This window comes from Myotis myotis, unplaced genomic scaffold, assembly GCF_014108235.1.
Source record: "Myotis myotis isolate mMyoMyo1 unplaced genomic scaffold, mMyoMyo1.p scaffold_m19_p_9, whole genome shotgun sequence".
Classification (NCBI taxonomy): Eukaryota; Metazoa; Chordata; class Mammalia; order Chiroptera; family Vespertilionidae; genus Myotis; species Myotis myotis.
The window spans coordinates 20,381,832-20,397,411 of record NW_023416401.1 but is presented as its reverse complement, the minus strand read 5'-3'; the positions used below and the strand labels follow the sequence as shown (position 1 = coordinate 20,397,411).

General features: G+C 49.9%; 2 protein-coding genes across 3 annotated transcripts in view; both read right to left on the bottom strand.

Annotated features, from left to right (window-relative positions):
• Positions 1 to 7,364, bottom strand: part of PPP1R16B (protein phosphatase 1 regulatory subunit 16B) — a 96,918-nt gene extending 89,554 nt beyond the window's left edge. The window contains exon 1 of one of the 2 annotated variants that reach the window (XM_036321111.1): positions 7,231 to 7,364. The gene's annotated coding sequence lies outside the window, so the exon portion shown is untranslated. The remainder of the gene's footprint in view (positions 1 to 7,230) is intronic. The other variant, XM_036321112.1, reaches the window with a different exon arrangement.
• Positions 7,365 to 7,719: 355 nt separating this feature from the next.
• The window catches only part of ACTR5 (actin related protein 5), a 38,505-nt gene continuing 30,644 nt past the window's right edge, over positions 7,720 to 15,580 (bottom strand). Inside the window, exons 10-11 of the transcript XR_004969784.1 lie at positions 12,812 to 12,962; positions 7,720 to 7,968 (exon numbers count right to left, since the gene is read on the bottom strand). The gene's annotated coding sequence lies outside the window, so the exon portion shown is untranslated. The remainder of the gene's footprint in view (positions 7,969 to 12,811; positions 12,963 to 15,580) is intronic.

Genomic DNA, 15,580 nt, shown 5'->3' with positions numbered 1-15,580 from the left:
GACAGTGATCAGCTCATAATAAGCACCAAATGTTAACGATTATTATTCTTTTTAAAAAAAAAAAAAAATATGCCCTTTCTCCCAGGCAGATGAAAGTCTGCAGGGTGCAGAGTCTGGCAGGTGAAGCAGACTATGTTTCAGCCCCTCCCTCTGTCAGGCGCCATCAGGGAGTATATGACTCTACAACCTTACACCAGTCCTGCTGAGCAATTACCTCCCATGTACTGCCAGTTCTTCCTCCTGGCTACCCCTCTCCCAGCCTGGCACACTTTTAAAAAATATATGCCCTGACCGATTTGACTCAGTGGATAGAGCGCCAGCCTGTGGACTGAAGGGTCCCAGGTTCGATTCCGGTCAAGGGCATGTATGTTGGTTACGGGCACATCCCCAATGGGAGGTGTGCAGGAGGCGGCTCATCGATGTTTCTCTCATCGATGTTTCTAGCTCTCTATCCCTCTCCCTTCCTCTCTGTAAAAAATCAATAAAATATATTAATATATATGGAGAGAGAGAGAGAGAGAGAGAGAGAGAGAGAGAGAGAGATTCCCAGGGCCCCATTCTGGCTGGTTCTAATCCAGGTGGGCTGGGCTAGGGCCCAAAAGCTGCCCCCCCCCCCAAAAAATAAATTAAAATAAATAAATTCATTAAATTAAATTTTAAAAAATAAAAAGCCCTAGGTGACCCAGAAAGAGTATGTTCCGAAGCACTTGACGCCCCTCACACTTTGCTCTGGCTGGTTCACTTGCTCCTTGAGAGCCGGCAGCCATCCTTTCACACTTGGTCCCAGGCCTGGGCCCTGGACAAGGCGCGCAGTAAATACGTGACTCGGCAAGCCAGCCAGCAGAGCAGGTGGCTGTGCATGCAGGCACGACAGGCTGGGTTTGCTTTTGCGCTTGAATGGGTTGCACCAGGGACCCCTCACCTTGGGATTCCCCAGACCCTTGCTACTCAAAGTGCAGTGGACAGATCAGCCGAAGGGCTTCCCCTGGGAGCTTGTTAAAATGCAAGCCCTCAGTCCCCAAACCTACTGAATCGGAGTCTGCTTCTTACAGGAACCCCAAGTTGATTCATAAGCAAGTTTGAGACATCTACCTGAGATCCCTTCCCCCGTCAGAATAAGCTCTGACCAATGTGCACCTCTAACCCATCCAAATGCCCTTTAGGGATAATCTTTTCCTTCAAACTCCCAGAGAGCCCAAGAATGACACAGCCTGATCCTTCCAATAGCCCAGATCCCATCTCAGCAGCCAGCCTGGGGCTCACGGTGAACCCTTGCTTTAATCAGTTATTTATGTCAAGGCCCATGTTAAAATACACCTTCCTAACACATTGAAAGGGAGACCACAACTGCAGCCTTTACAATTCCGGGGTGTAAAGCATTCCCTTCTTTTGCACAGAGTCGTGACTCCTGCTTCCCTGGCCAAAGCCATCCAAGACATCGGATGGCCCAAAGAAAACAAGCAACGTCTTCCCATTGGCCAAGCTTTAAATGATTGGGCAGATTTCACACTGGAGCTCGACCTCATTAATCCAAGGCCTATCACAGTGCTGTAAATGTCAGTGGAAAATAGCCATTCAGCGGGTTTCCTTCATTCCACTAGAAAGGGAAAAAACAGGAAGCTGACAGCAGCTGCGCCCCAACTTGGCAGATCCCAAGGGCCCAGCTGACAGGGCGTTCCTTGTCAGCACCTATGTTCCCCTGCCCCGGCCTGCTTGTCCAGATGAAGGTGGGCCCTGTATCTACATGAGCAAAACGCAGTGGTGATTGCAATTCAGATCATTCAGGCCCCCAAGCACCTGCTTGTGAAGGAAAACAGCGTGAATTTCTTTGGCCTGAATTTCCAATTGGCTGATAATCATTCAGATCCATCTAAACCTCTTCTTCTCATTCAAAATGTCCTGCAAGCCAAACCTCTGGACTTCAGGGGACATAAGGTGTTCCAAGACCTCATTCATCTCTTTAATGCATATTGATTGTTTCCTGTGTGCCGGGCATCATGCTGGGCAACCAGGGACACAGAGATGAATGAATTAGACACAGTCACTGACCTTATGGGGTTTATAGTCCAGTCTAAGCTTTCTCAGCCTTGGCACTATTGGTATTTGGAATCATATAATTCTTTGCTGTGGGGGCTATCCTAGGCGCTGTAGGATATTGGCAGCATTCCTGGCCTCAACCCACTAGATGCCATAGCACCCCTCCCCAGTGGTGACAACCAAAAGTGTCTCCAGATATTGTTATATTCCCCCTGGGGAGCCAAACTGCCCCTAGTTGAGAACCACTGGCCTAGTGGTTGAGACAGACGAAAAGAGTAATGACCACAAATAACCGCCTAATCACAGTTTTGATAAGTACCACGGAGGAAAATATTGTGGGCACTACACCAATATTATCTACAACTTGGAAGCCAGGCATTTTTGTGTGTGTGGTATAGTTACAAATCCTTATGATAACTCTGAATGATCTCTATATAATATATGGTCTATATGATCTGTATTCCAGATGAGGAAACTGAGGCTCAAGGGGATGAAGAAATTGTCCAAGGTCAAAAGCCAGTGGAAGGCAGGGTCAGGATTTGAACCTTGGCCTTAAACTCTGCCTCTCATGGAAAAGGAGAAGGGTATCTGGTTACATGATACTCTGACCAGCCATCCTAAAAGCCTCATTCCTTCCTGGGGTCACTGTGGAGCTCAACCACCTGCTACATTAATCAAGCTACAAACTGCCTACGTCAAGGCATGTTTGTGGGACATTATTGGGCCGAGGAATGTAGCCTGAACTCTGAGACACCCAAGAACACCTCCCCCTTGCCAAGGGCCTGCAATAGGACCTTACCAAAAGTCAATGCTGGGGGAGCATGGGGCAGACCCTGTCCCCAGATAACCAGAGCACAACCCATGGAGACCCATCTCCTAGGTGCCTACTGCCTAACACCCAAGGAAGCATACACAGTGAAAAGACCCCGACATTCTACAATCAGCTTTAGGTATTTATAAGGAGCATAAGCTGGTGGCTCAGGATAGCACATAACAACTTTGGAGACCCCCCAGATATGAATTCCTACCACATATAAGCTGCATGTCTTTTGCAAATCACCGCATCCTTTGTGCCTCAGTTTCCCCCCTCTGTGCAATGGGGGATAAATGGTTCCACTTCAATGAGTTGGTGTGAGGATTCAACGGCAATGCAAGCAACGATTTTGGACAATGACCACCAACCAGAAAAGCACTTGGTACAAAATTCTGATCAATAAAGAAGCTGGATCATGACACTTTCTCTATCCCCAGCCCCTTCCTTCAAATAAGAAAGTGAGTCCCAGGAAGACAGAAACAGGTACAGGAGTATCTCATCTCAGGAAGCATCTCAGGAAGAAGGAGGGGAGCTCTGTGCTTCCTGGGTAGAAGGAAGAGGAAGGGACAGTTAATATATTAGCAAATGAGCACAGCACAGCCCTTCCTCCCAGGCAGAAGTTAATCCTAGACTCTCTCAGGCTGCAGGGTACCTGCTTCGGGTCAGTGAGTGTTTAATCATTCGGGACCCCTTGGCAGGACAGCCTCTGCCTACCGCCCTGGCTTTGCCTGCTGCCCCTGCCTCCATGTGCTCCAGTGGTAACTCCCCACTGCTCACAAAGACAGCAAGCCTCTGTGCCTTTGCACAAGCTGTTCTCTCCGCTCAAGCTGCCTACCCCTCGATTACCCACCCCGGGGAAAACTGTCTCTGAAGGCCTCAAGTGGGTTCCCACAGCAAACTTTGCCCACCTGTTATTGGTCATCACAGACTAATAATAACAGCAACTAACATTTGCAATCATAGATTAACATCTAGAAGGCCCTGAGCTACATTTCTTATCCTTGTGGTCTCCCTTTTCTCCTCACATCACCACCCTTAGGTAGGTAGCTTATCTTTTGAGAGGTCAGGTATCTGTCCATCACCACCCAGCTACAAGATGGCAGAGTCAGGAATGAAACCTGTAGGCTGGCCTGAGCCCACCTGTTCACCCATCGCTCTATTCTTCACTCCTCTTCCTGCTGGTGAAACTGGTATCCCTTGCTATCTGTCTTGACAGTGGCCTCATTATCTATTTCCAGGCCTGCCTCTCCCTCGTAGAGAAAGAACCCTGAGAGCTGCCTTATTCATCTTAAAATCCCTTGCTAAGCACAAGATCTAGAAGGAAGTAAACATCTGTTGAATAAATCAATGAATCCTGAAAAAAAAATGGCAGCCAGGTGAGAAAGGCTCAGCCACAGACTTCCTGGGGACAGGCCCATGCCATCCTGATAGCTAGAGGCACAAGAGGTCTAACTGCCCCAGACCGGGAGCCCAGTGCACGGCAGGAAACGGTGGTGAGGTGACAAGAAGCACTTCCTGCATGCCTTCTCACACCAGGTGCTGTACTAAGCACTTTCTGGGTGTTATGGTCTCACAGAATCCTCACAACCCCATGAAGTCAGCATTACAATTCCTCCCATTTAACAGATGAGAAAATCAGGCTTGAGAGAGAGTAAATAATTTACCCAAGGTCACAGAGCTTTTTAGAGCTACAATGGGTGCCTATTGGTGCGCAAGACCCGAGAGAACGCCCCTACCCCAGCCGGGTCCCTTGCTCTTCATACTTTGTAGCTTTCTGTAGGCAGCAGGCTTGTCCAAGCCCTCCATGAAGCCCAGTCTCTAAGATGTGCTCGGGAGAAAGAAGGTCGCCTGGTCTCTGCTGGAAGAATACCAGCTGGGACCCACTATACACCGAGTCCTCAGTGCTAGGTTGGGGGTGGAGAGTGAGGTTGGGTGGGGGTCCTGAGGGTCCAAGCACAGCACATGAATCCAGGTACGTGCCTTCTGCGACCTACAAAACTAGGCTGGCTGCAGCCTCTGGGGTCAGAGAAAGCTCACTCTGGATGATGGAGCAGGTTTTAAGAGGAACCTGGGGCCCTAGTTTCCAAAGAGCCCTAAGAGGCTCTGCAGGGAGGTCTGGCCTTAGGGGAAAACCCACCTCCCTGTGTCAGCAACCTCTGAGCCCTGTGGCTCAGGCTCCCAAACAAACTTAACTAGATTAGAGTTTAGCTCCCCTCTAGCATCATTTACCCGGGACACGGAGGCTGAGCATGCACTGGCCTTGCCTGCCATGTCCTTCCATGCCAGGGAAGATTCAGAGAGCACCAGGGGCAAGGAGCCACATAGGAGTCACAGGAATGTCACAGAGCGGGGAACGCAAAGAGGGGTTGGAAAGGTCAAGTGGTCTTCCTGTAGGAATAGTCCAGAGGCTGGGAAGAGTCAGGACCAGGGAGGGGTCAGGAAGGTTCCAGGGTTGGGGACACTGCTGGGTAGACTCCATTTGACAGCAAGGTGCAAAGGTGAACATCCAGAGTGGCCTGGTTGACCTCTGACTCCGGGGGGTGGGAGAGAAGGGGTTGGGGATTTGTGTGGGAAGGCTGCCTCCTGAAAGGACTCAGGAGCGCCCACCAGCTGCCTGCAAGCTGCCTCTTTATGACAAAGCAAGGGAGGGAGATGTGGAAACTCCCAGCCCCTGCAGAACCACCCACTGAGGCTCCACTTCTGCTCTAGCCTAAAAGGAGAGACACGCCCCGCTCAAAATCAGTAGGAAAGGCGCCAGCATTTACTTAGGAGCACTCCTGCCATGCTCCACTGCACCAAGCACTTCCACGGGGCCTCTCACCCATCCCCCAAAGGCTGGTTTTTACCCCCATTTCCCAGAGGCAACTGAGGCTCCCATGAGGCCAAGTGCCTCGCCCTCGGGCAGACAAGACAGCTCCTCGTCACCCGCGGAGTTAAAAAGCTTTATTACCGGCCTAGGAGGGAGTCTCCCAGACGGAGGGGTTTTCCTGCTGCTGCACCAGCCGCAGGAAATGGCAGGGCACACGGGGAAGTACCCCCGCGGGCCCAGGCGGCTAAAGGCAGGCCCCTTCCCGAGAAAGCGCTGGGGGAGAGGGCGCCTGGTACCTCTGGGCCCGGGGCCTCCACAGAGGGCGATTCAGAGGCGGCACCTGGTGCCCGGGGCCGCGGGGAGCTGGTGGGCTTTTCTGAAGGCGAGAACAGGGGCCCATTATGTGGACTCCAATCACATGGGCGCGCAAGCGGCTAGGCTTTCGGTTCTGAGAAGCGCTTATGCAGCCGCGTCCCTCTCCCTCTGCGCCCGAGGTGCCCGGGAGCGCCGGGTCCCAGGCTCCCCGGAGGCCAGATTCGGAGCTCACCGAGGCTCAGTTATCCGCCCGGGGCTGGGCGCTGCATCATCAGCATCTCCAGTGTGGCTGGGCCCGGGCTGGGGGAGGAGGAGCAGGGAAGGAAGGAGTCTGCATCAGGGAAGGAGGCGGCAGCGAGCGCCTCCCCTCCCTGCTCTCCACTTGGGGATGTCTGGCAGCTCAACCTGGGCGCTCCGGGTGACCTTGGGGAGACCCCCCTGCGCGACCTCTCGGAGGCGGGCTGCACAGTGTCAGCCCATCCTAGGCGCTCGGGGGCGCTCCTCCGGCGGAGTCGAAGCGCGGGACTCAGGAGAGCAGCGCGCCAGGCGCGAGGACCCAGCAGCCAGGGCACTGGGCCCTTTGGAGAGGCCGGGCGCGCCTCTCCCCCGGCAGAACCACGCGCGGGGTCTCCCTGGCCGGCGGGCTGGGTCAGCGGGATCCCGCGGCGGGGTGGGGCGGCACGTGGGGTCGCCTGCCCCTGGGGATCTTTCCCGCCTGAGCAAGAGCGCTCCCTGCGCCTGGCCGCTGCCTGCGGGGACCAAGCGCCGCCACGCGAGGGGGCGGCGCCCCCATGCCGGGCCCGAGCCTGGGCTCCGGGCTGTTTGGTGCTGGTTGTAGCTCCCGGTTCCCGGTATTGAGCTCCCCGGCAGACAGCGACCCGAGAGTCCAGAACCAGTCTAAAGCCCCTGCCCGCTCCACCATCGGGCCACGGCGACCCCAGCCGACAACCTGCCAATGCGCCCTCCCCCCCACACCCCGGCCTCGTCTTGGCGCGCAAGACCCGAGAGAACGCCCCCACCCCAGCCGGCCTCCTTGGCCTTGCGCTCCCCGTCCCCGCCTTTCCAGCGTCCCTCTCCCCGCCCCCCACGCCGACCCCCCAATTATCTTAAGCCGCCGGCCCTTGGCCAGAGCGCCACTCACACCCCCAGCCAGGCTGTCAGAGGCCGGGACCACCGCCCCGCCGCCACCCTCAACCCTCGCCCGCGGGGTCAGCCCACAGAGCGCAGCAGGGAGGCGGCGCCGCTGGGAACTCACCCGCTCTCCCGAGCCCTGCTCGGGCGGCTCCCGCCCCGGCTCCGTCGGTCGGTCCCCGAGCCGCGGCTGCCGGAGAGGCGACTGAAGCCGGCTCAGCTCCCCGCGAGGCTCCGCGCCGCCCTCGCTCCGCCCCAAGGCGGGGCCTGAGCTCCCGAGCGGGTGGGCGCGCTCCGCCCTCCCCACCCGGACCGGCTGCCCCGGGAGCGCGCGGGTCCAGGCGCTCTAAGCTGGGGGCCCCCGCCTCACAGCAGCTGGAAATGCAAGGCAGTTGGGACGCAGCCAGGCTTTGGAGGAGTTTTCCTGACGGTCGTCCCCTTCCCCGCCGCCGCCGCCGCCGCCTTTGGAAGGGAAGCCCAGGACTGGATCCTTGCTCCCATTTGACGGAGGGCACCGGCAAGCCCAGGGAGGAGCCCGAGGTCACCCAGAATCAGTGCAGAGCCAGGCATTCGAGTCCCTACCTTGAGGGCTGCGCAGCCTGAGCCGGAGGCTTCCTAGGACGTCGAGGAGACCGGCCAGGCCTTGTCGTGGGGGCTGGTCTGTGGGGGCAGGTCCCCCAACTGGGGAGCGGAGAACAGGAGCGCGACAGTGAGCGCGGCGGGCCCGGGGCCTGCGACGGGGACTCGCATCATTTCCTCTTTCTGGGAAGAAAGGAGGTGAAGCGCCGGAGGAAGGAAGTGGTCGTACCTCCGCTGACGTCCGCCACGATCTAGAAAGGGGCTGCCTCTCGGAGATTTCATGCTAAAAACGAGAAGGAAAACACCTGGTGGTTTCTGTCACCAAATCTAAGCCTCTTTCCTGGACTGAAAGCTCTGAGCACCATCTTTTCTTTGCAAGACAAAGGATTTAACTACCTTTAGGTTGCTGTAGAGAGGGCCTGTCACTCCCACCCCCTCAGGAAGAGGAGAGAAAGTTAAACAAAGGGGGGAGGGGGCATCCCAAAACATTCTCTGGAATCCACACTCCCTGAACACTGGCTTTCCAACAATAGAGTTCTCTTCTCCACAAAGGGCCTTGTTTCCTGAGCTTGCTCAGCCTCCAGATTAGAGCCCTAGGGCCAGGCAGCTGGGGCAGACAAGGCTTAAATTTGGGGGGTTTGGGGATGGTACCCAGTGCATTCAGTCCCCAGCGGTCTTGTGTGAAGAACTCCCCTGGGTCATTAACTAGCAATGTTCTCCTGAGGCTAACGGTATAACCTGAGTTTAGTGATTTTCTCTTTGCTAAGGAAACTCAGTAACCTTTCATGGGGGAGTGAAACCTCGCCATTGGGCTCATCTGGGGCCCCCAAGTCCTCTGAACGCACCACCCACTCCCCCCTGACCTCTCTCAGTTCAGTAATAATCCAGTTGTGAATGACACTGTTTCAGTAAGAGCAATTAGAAAGCAGGGCAGGTAGGGAGGACTTAAAGTGACGTTAACTCAAGGGAATCCTGGTTCTCCACAGAATGTTTCCATTGATTAGTCACAAAGAGCTGTAGGCTGACAGGGTGGGAATCATCTCTTCAAGGCAGAACTTGGAGTCTGTGTCCCTGAAATGAACCTTTGAGAATGGGCCCAAATCCCTGTGCTGTGCTGCCCAGTCATACCACTGACAATGTTTGATACCAGAAGCTCAAGTATTCTCAGAATAAGGCGAAGGACTCACACTTCCTGGTTTCAAAACTTACTGTAGTAATCAAACAAGTATGATGCGCTTATAAGGACAGACACATAGATCAGCAGGATAAAACTGAGAGTCCAGATATATACTCTTACATTTACAACCAATTGATTTTCAACAAGAATGGCAAGTCAATGTAGTGGGAAAAGAACAGTCTTTTCGACAAATGGTGCTAGGACAACTAGATTCCCACATACAAAAGAGTGAAGTTGTCCCTAGCCGGTTTGGCTCAGTGGATAGAGCACGGATCAAAAGGTCCCAGGTTCAATTCTGGTCAAGGGCATGTACCTTGGTCTCAGGCTCCTCCCCAGCCCAGGCCCTGGTTGGGGAACTTGCAGGAGGCAACCAATCAATGATTCTCTCTCATTATTGATGTTTCTCTTTCTCCTTTTCCCTTTCTCTCTGAAATCATTAAAAATATATTTTAAAAAATAAAATAAAATTTGGAACATTGATATTTATAATTATAGAATTAAATATCTATATAACTTTAGGTTAACCAATCAACTGCAATTTAAGGGCTCATAGTTACATATAAAGTATATGGAAGGTAGAATTTGGGTGAATTACACATGGTGTCCTAAAAAAATGTATGCACTCTTTGAATAATTATTAATTCCAGTTGGTTAAATCTGAAAAGAAAGAAACATCAATTGAGCTATCAGCTGTAAAGTAAGTAATGCATTTTGGGGAGACACCTATATAGTTGCTATGATGCAAGGCAAGGACTCTAGAATAAGGAAGGCCCAGAGACTCCTGAGTCTGTAAAATTAAAAAATAAAAAATAAAATGAGCTAATCCAGCTCAAAGGGATTTATTTAATCCACTGGTTTCAATGCCAGCCAGTGGGCAAGTGCTGGACTGGCTGCACTCATTCATTCAACTAATAGCCCAAGGCCTGGCAGAGGCTAAGGTGGCTGATGCTGCTGGTGAAGATGTTGGCTCCTGGCCAGGCCCAACCAACAGAGGTGCAGGAAGTGCAGCAGGGCCTGGAGGGCCCAAGTACAAATGAGCCAAGTTGGAGAAAGAAACCCTGGGTAAGAGTCCTGGCTCTGCCATGAACCTGCTGGCCAGTCATTTCCCCTTCCAGAGTGTCCGTTTCCTGGTCTATAAAACTCCGATTGTACAATACTTGCATGTGTTTTTGTGTGCATTTTTCCCACGTCCTCACACTTTTTAGGGAAGTGACCTCTTTTCAACCTCTTTTGTAAGCTCCCTGAAGAGCACAGGCTGGGCTATTTGCACACAGTGGGGGGCCCATCAGTGGTGTGAAGGGAGCACCAGATGTTCCTGGCTGGCAGGTGAGCTCAGGCCTGTGATGCTGTGAGTTTAATGGCAACCAGGTGGGGGCAGATGAATTTTCATCTTTATATTTGGTTTAGAAAGAACCCTCCTAGCCCTGTGGCTCTCAGTGTTGGCAGTACATTGCTATCACAAAGGGACCTTTTAAAAGTGTTGATGCCCAGGCTCTACCCCAGACCATATGAATTAAATTCTGGACATGGGGTTTGTACTTTTAAACACACATGCACACACACAGATAATAATAATCTATAGTAATAAAAGCATAATATGCTAATTAGACTGGACAGTCGAACGACCTTCTGAATGTCCTTCCGAACGACTTTCCGGATGAAGCCGGGGCTGCGAGGGCCGAGCCCCTTGCCTGAATTTTGTGCATCGGGCCGCTAGTCTATAATAATAAAAAGGTAATATGCTAATTAGACTGGATGTCATTCCAGGCGTCCTTCTGGACGAAGCCAGGGCCGGAGTGCCAGAAGGAAGCCAGTCCTGGGAGCCGGGGGAAGGAAGGCCTACTCTTGCATGAATTTCATGCATCAGGCCTCTAGTAATAATAATAATAATCAAACACTTCCCAGAAAAAAAACACTTCCCACATGAGTTAAAAATGCAATGAGCAGCAAGGCTGAGGATCACCAACTAGACCAACTAGGTCTGTGTTTCTCAAACTTTGGGAACTTTGCAAAAAATGCTGCTTCTTAGGCCCATTCTTTGTACTCCTTTCTCACTCCTTGGTGTGGTATGGGACCTGGGGATATGCATTTTAACTGATTCTAATGGGTCTTAGTTAATGCCTCCAGCTGCCCTGATAGCAATACCTTGTTACCTGACTTAAACAGAGTTTCCCATATTCCTTAAGTAGAAGAGTCGCCTGGGGCACTTATTGGTAAATGCAGGTTCCATTTTGCAATCCCCAATATAATAATCAATTGAGGAAGCAACAGTCCTCAACAGATGCTGAAGCCACTGAGGGAGAGGTTTAGGGTAATAAGTAGTCACATGGTTCAAAACATCACACCACCGATTATTTACTGACTGAAAAGGGAGACAGACACCTTTACAATAGAGAGACCCGGCAGTCTCCACCAGAATCGAGTGATCAAACCCACGTCCCCAAGAGTGGGCCAGCTGACGCTGTGGCTTCTGTGCGACACAGTATGATGGACTCAACATCTCCTACGTCTTATTCTTGCCAAAAATACTTAACCTGATTTTAATCATGAGGAGAATTTAGACAGATCTAGAATGTGGGGCACTCCACAAGCCTTAAGGCAGGAGCTATTCTGGATTAGAAGGAGTAACGGATACATATCCTTGATTGGATCCTGAGTTGGAAAGTAAATGTTGCTTGGATGCTGGGTGACATTATTGAATTAATGTTAATATTCTGAGACATGACGATGGTAATGTGCTTATGGAGGAAAAGGTCCTTCTCTTATTCCTAGGAACGCATGCTGAAGGGAGGGCAATGAAAGGAGAAAGAAAAGCATAAATTGCCAAAATGCTAACAATCAATGAATATAAGTGAAGAGTATCCAAGTGTTCCTTGTACTTTTCTTTCAATTTTTCCAGGGATTTGATACTTTTTCAAAATAAAAAATGCAGCTTCATCTTGGAGATTCTGATTCAGTGGACCTAGGGTGAAGCCCGGAATCTGTGTTTTTATTTTCTCATTTTTTTAAAAAAAAAATTTGATTTTAGATAGAGAGGATAGGAGGAGAGAGAGAGAAACATTGATCTGTTGCCTTCCACATGCATCCTGACTGGGGATCAATCCCACAACCTGGGTATGTGCCCTGACCAGGAATCAAACCTGAAACCTTATGGTGTATGAGACGACGTTCCAGCCAACTGACCCACCCAGCCAGGGCAAGGGATCTGTATTTTTTAAGGAATACCAGGTGGATTTTATCTGGTTCAAGGCTTACATCCCTAGAGGTCCCACAGCAACCTGCCCTGCTGGCTGCCTTTTGGTTTCTCAGACGCCTGCCAGGTACCACTATCTCTCTGCACGTCCTGTTCCCTCACCCTGCTCTGCTGTTCCCTCCTCTGCTTAACCCCCACCCTTTTTTCAGGTCTCAGCCTGAATGTCACTTCTTCAGGGAAGGCTTCCGACAAGCACCTCATCCAATACTCCCTTCCCCCACTGGCTCTCACAGCCCCAGGGACCACAGCTGTAATTTCCATATACTAGTAGTTGTGAATTTTGGATTAATGTCTGCTTCTCCCATTACATAGCGTTATGGCTGAGCTGTGTGCCCCCCCCCCCCCATCCCAATTGGTAGGTTGCAATCCTAACCTCAGTGCCTCAGAATATGACTCCATTTAGAACTAGGGGCTTTAAAGAGGTAAGGTCAAGTGAGTTCATATAGGTGAGGTGGGCTCTCATCCAGTATGACTGGTGTCCTTACAAGAAGAGGAGATTTGAGACAGAGGAAAGACCGCCTGGAGACACTGGAGGAAGACGGCCTTCTATCTACAAGCCAAGAAGGAAACAACCCTGCTGACATCTTGGTCTCAGACGTCTAACCTCCAGAATTGTGCGAAAATAAGTTTCTATTGTCTAAGCCACCCAGTTTGTTATGGTGGCCCTGACTAACACAGATAGTGAGCGACACTGACCGGGGGCCAGATCCGCTTTGTTTACATCTGAATTTCCAGGGCCTGACCGAGCCTGGCACAGAGGAGGCGCACTTGGCAGGCTCCGTGGAATGCATGAAGTGGGAGAACGCACTACCGTCCTGGTACACCGGCGGGCTTCAGTAAACAGCACCTGAAAATGAAGCAAGATAATATTTGAGAAATTACAAACTGAGGTGTGGACTTTCTTCCCCTCGATGTTTGTTGTTGCTGCTGGTGCCATGGCCCTCAGCCCTGCACCCATCTTGTCACCCCTTGCCTCTGGGGGTGCCCAGATGCCACCTAGAACAAACAAAAGTGGCTTCGCAGTCCTGAGTTGTAAAATAGAGTCTATAATATCCCCAGTCCAAGTGATAATAACCAGGGAGCCAAAGCACTTTTCATGTGTTACTGCCTCCGACCAGAGAGGTCTTATGGAGTTCTAGAAATCTATGCTTGGAAGGTAGAGAGGCAAGTTAAAAGGCAAAATGTTTATTCCCAAACAACAGATTGAAGAGAGGCTCAACTTCTGAATTTTTAGGGAAATGCAAATTAAAAAGACAGGAGAGAAAAGTTGACAACTATCAGAACGACAAAAACAAAACAAATACCCACAGCTCTGTCAATACTGGGAAGGCCAGGAACCCCTTGGGTGGGGCCCGAACACTGGTACTACCAGTTTGAGGAGAAGATTGGCATGTTTTAGGAAAGTTGAATGTGCGTGTCCTGTGACTCAGCAGCTCCGCCGTGAGGCATACCTGTCTGGAGAAGACCTTACCCTGTGTAGGAAAAGACAGGTAGGAAAGGATATTCATCATGGCTTTTATCTGCGATAGCAAAAGATTAGCAACATTCTAAATGCTTACCAATATGGGAATGGAGGAACCCTTCTGCACTGCTGGTGGGAATGCAGACTGGTGCAGCCACTGTGGAGAACAGTATGGAGCTACCTCAGAAGACTAAAAATGGAACTCCCATTTGACCCAGTGATCCCACTACTAGGAATATATCCCAAGAAACCAGAAATGCCAATCAGAAAAGATATATGCACCCCTACGTTCATAGCAGCACAATTCACCATAGCTAAGATTTGGAAACAGCCTAAGTGCCCATCAGCAGATGAGTGGATTAGAAAACTGTGGTACATATACACAATGGAATACTATGCTGCGGTAAAAAAAAAGGAACTCTTGCCTTTTGCAACAGCATGGATGGAACTGGAGAGCATTATGCTAAGTGAAATAAGCCAGTCAGAGAAAGATAAATACCACATGATCTCACTCATTTGTGGATTATAGAGAACAACATAGACTGATGACAAGGGACAGACCCAAAGACTGAGAAACAGCGATCAGGCTACCAATCCCCAGAAGGAAAGTAGGGGAGGGCGGGGGTAAGGGGAAGAGATCAACCGAAGGACTTGTATACATGTATATAAGCCAAACCAATGGACATGGACAACAGGGGGATGGGAGCATGAGTTTGTGTGTGTGTGGGGGGAGGTTGGGGGTTAATGGGGGAGTATGTGGACACATTTGTAATACCTTAACTAATAATAAAAAATTAAAAAAAAGATTAAAAAAAATATGGGAATGGATATGAATGAATTAGGAGGTATCTTAATACGATGGAATTTTTTTCTTCTTACACTCTTTCTCCCTTCCTACAAGGAACCTCTGCCTCCCTTTTTAACATAAAAATCACATGGGTTCCTTTAATGTTACTTGAAATTTCAAAAGAGAGACCTACAAGAAATCCTTTCTCTGAAACTGGGGGGAAGGGGGAGTGGGAGGGTATGCTTTGGAATTCAGGGCTTTGGAATTTTGTAAATATAACGCAGTGCACATACTCTATATTAGTGATTCTCACACTTGTGCATGACTCAGAACCACCAGGAGGGCTCGTTAAAGCACAGATGGCTGGACCCCACCCCAGAGTTTTTTGATTTAATAGGTCTTGGATGGATGGGGCCTGAGAATTTCCATTTCTAACAAGTTTCCAAGTGATGCTGATGCTGCTGGTCTGGGCACCACACTTCGAGAACGACTCTCTATTACATAACGTCCCTAGAGGGATCTAGAATAGCACCCCATAACCAAACATTCATATTTACCCAGGGAATAAATACATATTATATAGGAATAAATGTGTAATAATAAACATACAAATAGTCTTATGTCAGTTCAGATTAGGTTTTGCTACTGAGTCAGCTTCTGTAAACTAATGAAAAGTCTCTCAGTTTTTAGAGAATTTTGATTTTTTGAAGAAAGTATAGGAGATTGTTGACTTCTAAGTGATATGTCATGACCATACGTGAAAGCATACAAAAATTGTAACGTTAGAATATTCTCTTTTTTAAGTACATTTGACCACCCACTATCAGAGATTGTGAATGTTTGTGGAATGAATGAATGAATGAATGAATGAATGAGAATAAGCTTCTCTAAAAAAAAGAGAACAGCCGGTCTTGCAATGTTTCTATTGGACACCAGGTGGCAGCAACAAGTCAGCCCATAATAGTCACATTGTCAGAACATGTGGGATAGGAGATATTCCTATGGCCATCTTGAGAAAACGCAATCTGTGCATGTTTGTAGCAGAGATAAGCCAGGATCTATGTGGACCAGTCACTATTTGTAACAGAATAAATTTAGAAACATATTTATTCAAATGCCATTCAAAGGTGGAATAATTAAATACATCGTGGCAGAAAACTATTGGAATACTATTCAAATGCTTAAGTGAATGAGTTACTTTACCAAAAAATGTGCA